The sequence below is a fragment of the Pimephales promelas genome, chromosome 14 (assembly GCF_988280905.1).
Source record: "Pimephales promelas chromosome 14, fPimPro1.hap1.1, whole genome shotgun sequence".
Taxonomy (NCBI): domain Eukaryota; kingdom Metazoa; phylum Chordata; class Actinopteri; order Cypriniformes; family Leuciscidae; genus Pimephales; species Pimephales promelas.
In genome coordinates, this window is record NC_142782.1 from 8,128,463 (window position 1) to 8,135,280 (window position 6,818).

The 6,818-nt window shown below is 38.5% G+C and overlaps 1 pseudogene; it reads left to right on the forward strand.

Annotated features, from left to right (window-relative positions):
* The first annotated feature begins 2,701 nt into the window (after window positions 1–2,701).
* LOC148973653 (uncharacterized) lies at window positions 2,702–5,711 on the forward strand (annotated as a pseudogene).
* The last annotated feature ends 1,107 nt before the right edge of the window (window positions 5,712–6,818 follow it).

Sequence of the window (6,818 nt, forward strand, 5' to 3'; positions counted from 1 at the left end):
TGGTCTGTGAGCTGCCTGGTCTCCAGCACTTAGCAGAGAACAAGAGAACACAGTTTAAGATTATATATTATAATCATAAAACAAAGCATTTTAGACAGATTTCAATCAAGCCATCTTTTGAATTACGAGAATACGGTTTGTTTAAGAGCAAACGAGGCATTCACACTTCTAATGGTTGTATAACAATTACAAGAGTTAATAGTTAACAACAATTACATGGTTATTATGTGATCTAAGCATAATAACACATGAAGTGTAGGAACAACAACAATTATGATTGGTTATAGGTCCAAGAATTGTTCTGTGGTGAGTTTATATGATTTTATGTGTGAGATCTTCGATCTCAACCGTAAGGTTACTGAGAGTTCAACTCGAAGGGGGACGAGGCAAAGGTGTTCTGTGGAACATCTCTGTCAGGGGATCAAAAGGGGTCTTGGTTGTGAGCCTCTCGTTCCACCATTTTGGAGTTGACCTGTCTCAGTAAAACACCAACCTATTGACATGTTTCTTCCTGTGGCATTCTGTTGCTATCTGCAGGACCATAAAAGTCTTCGGAGGGGGGGTTTATTGTCCCCCAAAACAAACTCTTGGTGCCGTTCTGTGACTCTGGAATGTGGGCTCCAGAACTTGGAGTGTTGAAGCCATGTGAATTAATCCCATGAGAGATTAATTTGATTAAGTTGTGTTTGATTCGCCTTGATTCTCTACATTGCTTTCAACACTCTCACAGGTTACAATTTCAGAAATTTCGGCATTTCTTTCATCAATTTCAATACTATCTCTATCAGATTCAACATTTTTTTCTACATGCACTACTTTTGGGCCACTAGAATTCGGTGCGTTGGAAGTACTGGCGACTTCTCCGTCTTTATTCTGCGCAGCGTTACCTTGTACAGCATCGTTCTGCTCACTGCCCTGAGCGCTGTTTTCCGGGCACGCACGGATCAAATGACCAGACTTTCCGCAACCAAAACACCTCATCGTGTCAGTAGTTACAAAAACGGTGTAATCAAAATCATCCACCTTAAATTTAAAGTTTACATCAAGATCAGTTCTATTTCCATTCAGAATCATAAACGTGAAACGCCTGAACGACACTACATGTTTCACCAACCCCGATTTACATCCTATAGCGATCTTTTTTATGGGAGCAATCAGTTTGCCAAAGCGTGACAATTCCTTCATCAACATCTCGTCTTTAATAAAGGGAGGTACATTTGAAATGGTGACCTTTTTAGCGGGAGTAGAAAGATTTAGTGCTGGAGTAAATAACCCACGGATGTTTATTCCCTTATCAACAACTTCATTCGCTTTCTCGACTGTATTCAAAAACAGTACAATTGAGTTATTCATCTTAGACGCCGCTAAAACACATTCATGACCAACAACATCACCGACCGCAACACTACACTCCTCCACATTCCCCGCAGCCACCTTCACACCGTGGCGCCGCGTGAGTGAATCAAGTACACTTTGAGTTGCCATGCTTCCCAGTGCAAAACACTGGATAAGACAGGCACTCAATACTTCACAACAAATAAACAAACAAAACAAACAAAAAACACAAAAAAGTAAGAGGGGGGAAATCTTTTAAAGCCACAATGGGCACAAAAAAAGACCACACACTCACCACACCACTCACTCCGCTCAACAAACGCCCGCACATGCGCACAGAGAGAGAGAGAGAGAGAGAGAGAGAGAGAGAGAGAGATTATGAATGACATTATGTACATTTTAAATTGATGTTATATTGTAATAAATCCAAAAATAATGTTTGGCTTAAAAGAGTCTTTATTGAATCAGAGTGAAATGTTTTGCCGTACCATGCCGTACCAGAAATTAACGCCAATTCAAGACTCTTCAGAGTTTAAGACTTCTTTTTAGACAGGGTACTCACAGGTAGAATATCTAATCTCACACAATGTGTGAAACAAAGTTTGACAATGAACCAACATGCAGGACAGCAAGCACAGGGGATTAAATAGGGTACACTAATGACGAGGACAGGGGGCTTTCATAAAAGTCGCTTAGAAAAGCGAGGATTAAAGTCCAAAACCTGACTTGAATGAGCCGAGCTAAACATCCGCGCTTAAATTGGTTCCATAACAGTAAGTTGAGGATCATATGATCTTACTAATTTGAGTCAGGTTTTGTAATGTTCTCGTGCAGGGTTTTGAAACTCTGACTAAACACCAAGTTAAACCGTTGCAAATGAAGACAGAGTCGTAGTAAGGTTGATCATTTACTGTCACACTTCCTCATTTACATGTAGGTGAAAACTGTAATAAAAAACAATACAGCAATATTCAGTGTCCATTTCTTAAGTAACATCCCATTGTGAATAAAATGAATATACAATGCAATTCTCATTGTAGCAGCAGCAGCTACACATGCCATTAACATCTCTGAGAGCTTGTACACAGCATAATTTTAGCAATCTCAAACATCATAATTTTAACAAAATATCTACTAATACATGACCTTTAATATGTCTAAAATCACATAAACAAACTTACAGCATTGCCTCTATGATGCTTTAAGGTGGATGCAAGTGGATTTAACACCAAGAGCACACCATGTCTGTCTCCTTGTTTCCATGCAGTACCAGGAAGGACAAACAGGAAGTGACTTAATAGGAAATGGCATTATCACATGACTCTAAATTCCTTAAAGGACAACACAGGTCTAAATAGTCTAGATAATTGCGCGTGCACGCCATTCTTTAAAAGTCCTGAAAAGTCGAGCATGGGTCAATCGATTTACTGTGGGCTACCATGGCAACAAAAGGAAAAGATAGAGCAGCGATGTTCACAGCAACGGAACAGCGTTTGCTATGGGCTATATGCACGCATAAGTTCCGCATTTGACGCAAGGATGCTCGTCCATTTCCGGTTGTGGAGATTTAAGCGGAGGAGAACCGAGGAAAACGGGATTATGGCAGAGTCTTCAAAATTTACTGTCCTCCCATCTTTGAAACGAAACGTACATACGTTTAGATTTAATTTTATATATAGCTATGTTTATTTAATATAATTTTAAAAAGAAGCATAAACACAACGAGGGGTGTCTGTTTTATCTGTTTTTGTGACGTTTTGTAACGTTTCTTTATTATAACCATGGAGTATAAAATTCAATATAAATTCTCGGTATTGCATTGGACTCTACGATCGGCGGAAGTTATCGAGCATCCTTAATCCTTCACCGGAAATACCGCCGTGCATAGAGCCCATTGGAAACATAATGAAGAATTTAAAGATGTCATCACCAAAAAAGTCAATACAGCGGCAATAAATAAAGCAAGAGAGAAAGTTTGGCAGGAAATTTCTGATCGTCACAATGCGTAAGTAGCGGTGTAAACTATTTAAAAAAATTTAATGTGTGTCACAATACATTGCAAAATTTGTGTGTGAAGAACAGTAACGTTAATTGCTTTCACACAGCAGCAACTTAAGTGAAGGAAAAAGAACCTGGCAGCAGGTGAAAATAAAATATAAAAATATAGTTCTGAATGGTAAGTAAATCTAATGGTATGTATTAGGGATGCACCGATCCACATTTTTTCACATCCGATCCGATCCCGATACCCGACTTTGGATATCGGCCGATACCGATACTTTTCCGATACCAGAGCTGTGTTTGCTTTAATATTATTTATCATTATTGTTGATTTTATATGATGTTGAAATAAACTCCTCTCTACAGGCAAGGATGATATGTGCGTATGTATGTCAGTATATATATTAAACAATAGATAGACAATTAAACAAAGATACACATTATACAGGCCTACACAGTGCTTTAATTTCAGGAAGGTCTACTAACATTATCCAGGTATGGTCTAAAAAGAATTATAATAAAGTAATCAAAAGTAAAATAGCACTGCAAAGCTTACCATAGATAGATTTATGCTTATTAGAGCTGAATTAATTCATTCAAGAGCTGTGAGTGATTTTCTCTTTGCCTTTTGTTGTTTGACTCTCAGTAATGTCGCAATCGTCACATTTATACTGCTGCCCCTTTAAGAACGAGTTCAGATTTCATATCTACTGATGCACCATATTTTCTCCCAACTACTTCCATAACTACGTTCATTTTAGACATAAACAGTTTAAGTGTTAATCTCCAAGCCGGTCGGTTTGACATTTTTCTTGTGCAGGCTACATTTGATCGTTTAGACGCGCATATGAAGCCCAGATTATAATTTGCTTGTCTTGTTGCAGTCTGTTTCGGAGCGCGCGCGCATTGGGAACAGCATTTCCTGCGCAAATTTTGTGCTTTTAATAGCTCTCTTTATTATTAAAAGTGTCCCGCAATTTAGCAACAGCAGAGCCTGCATTTTACAACAATCACAGATCGTGCTGATTCTGTCTTTAAGTTTTAGTATTAAGGAGAAATGACAGCGCACCGCCGCGATGGGAAGAAAGTTGGCTAGACAGAATGCGGCTATTGTTTTTAATGGTTTTTTACCTCAATATATTCTTTAATCTTTGGAAATCAGACTAATATCATAGATATAACCAGGCTACGTTTCCTCTGTCGTCACTCATTAAGCAGGGCTGTCGTGTTGTGCGTGCTGTGGGACTGCGTGAGAGATCTCTCTCTTTCTCTTCTGGACTGCGAATTGCAAACATGCATCACAGACAAATAGTTTAATTAATACGGCTTTGCAAACATTGCATTTTGCGGTCTTGCTCTGCTGCGGTGTTTCCAGTGTGAAGTATTTCCACACAGCGAACATGTTGGTAGCTCAATCCTATCCTGCTAGCTGGCTGCAAACTGCGGAATGGATTTCCTGAGTGGGGGTCTGTGTCTCATTGAGCCCTATTTTTTACAGTCTATGATTGAGCTGCACCTCCGTTCAGAATATCCATTCCACAGTTTGCAGCCAGCTAGCAGATTAGCAGGCCCGGGGAATCTCTTTTGCAGTCATTTCAGCAGACAACGTTAAAGGGCAGACATGGATCATAAATATCGGATTTCTCCGCAGGTTGGATCGGAAAAATCCGATACGTGAATTACGCTGGTATCGGTCCCGATACCGATACTGGATCGGATCGGCCCCATCCCTAGTATGTATATGTAATCAATGACAGCTTGAAGTTACAACTATGCAGGGTGTTTTTAAAAAAAATATATTTTCTTTATTGAAGCGACCAAAAAGAAGACTGAGTTTGTTAGCATTGGGGGTAAGCTAATGACTTTAACTGAGTTTAATCAATGGTCACAGGGAGAAGGCCCATCAGTTGAGGAGGATGAGGAGACTGTGTCTGTATTTTCAAGGAGGGGGTACTCACAGGTTCCATCCATGCTATACTGTATTGAATATTAAAAAGTGTACTTGTGTGATAAAATGATCATAATGTGTTTTCAGGATGCTGACACTGTTCTAGAGCCCTCTCAGTCTGGGACCACATGTGACAAAGTGAGTATTAAGAAATGAAAACAACATGACAGAGTAATGAAGTAACTTAAATGTTGCTACATAACCCAGAAAACATAAAAGGAGAGTATAAACGATACTGCCTTAAACAAATGGAAGCAACTGATATCGACATCCAGTATAAAAAAACTAAAGATGAGGAAGTTGGAGCTGGAAATTCAACAGCTACAGAAAAATGCAAGTAGAACTACCTTTTTTTTTAAAAGGAAAAGAAAAAAAAAATTATCTTTTTGATCATTCACAACATTTATTTGTGTGTTTTCACCCCTAACAGGCAGATTCACTCTGAATAAAGACAAATCACATTAAATACTTTGACTTTTGTGTGTTTGTTCAACTAAGGAGAAAGTTGAGGGGCCAGTGGAAAATTTTAAAGACTACACAGTCAAGGTTTAGACCATATTAAACATAATAATTATTTGCATATGTGTGGGCTTGGTAATCTACAAATATATGCAATCCCATCTCTTGAGAACCTATATCGTTCATACAGGTAGCTGTCATTTAATGACAATGGGTTTGACCTGTCTCTGAAAGTTCTCTGTCTTTGAAATGCCCTCCGCAAGACTATAGCTCCCTCATCCAACACCTCATCTATGAAAGGACACGCCATGGTTAAGTTTGGAAACGAGTTCAGCTCCCCATTTATATACTTCATTAATTACCAAACTCATTAAACAAACTCACCAATTAAATACACAAGTTTTGAACATTTCTTAGTGCATTTATACCTCATAATTTCTTACATTTATTAATAAAGTACATTTCCTTATTTATTTGAAAAAAATTGCATTAATAGTGGTTAAGTAAAATAAAATGACATCCAAATACCAGGAGGTGAGTATAAATTGTATTCTCGTTAAGCCTGAACTCAGATTTAGCCTGACAGTTAGCTTGTCAGGTTAGGCTAGTTTCCCAACATAAGTTTCCAGGGTAACTGAGTTTAAACTATTTTAAGTTTGCTTTATGAAACAGAATTCACAGACAATAAGTTTGACTAACCAAAATAAGCCTGGCTTATTTTCTAATCTTGTTTTATGGAACAACCCTCAGGTGAAGCGGACTAGACAATAATGACAAGACAAGGATAACGAGGGGGCGGGGTAAGGTAATGAGACAACGAAGCACATGGCCCAAACACAAGGCCATGTGCTTGCACACAAAATATGGGTCTGTCATGAACCAGCCTCAAGACTAGGGAAAATCAAGGACAAGAAGGCTGACAATCTGACAATCCAAACCTCACAAATCTATATTGATTTGCTTAGAGTTATGGAAGTTTTGAAAATGTTCTTTATTACATGTAAAAAGCGAGCGTTTGTGTTTACATTAACACTTCAGTGTAAATGCTAGCATGTGAAGAACAGCTGTATAAATA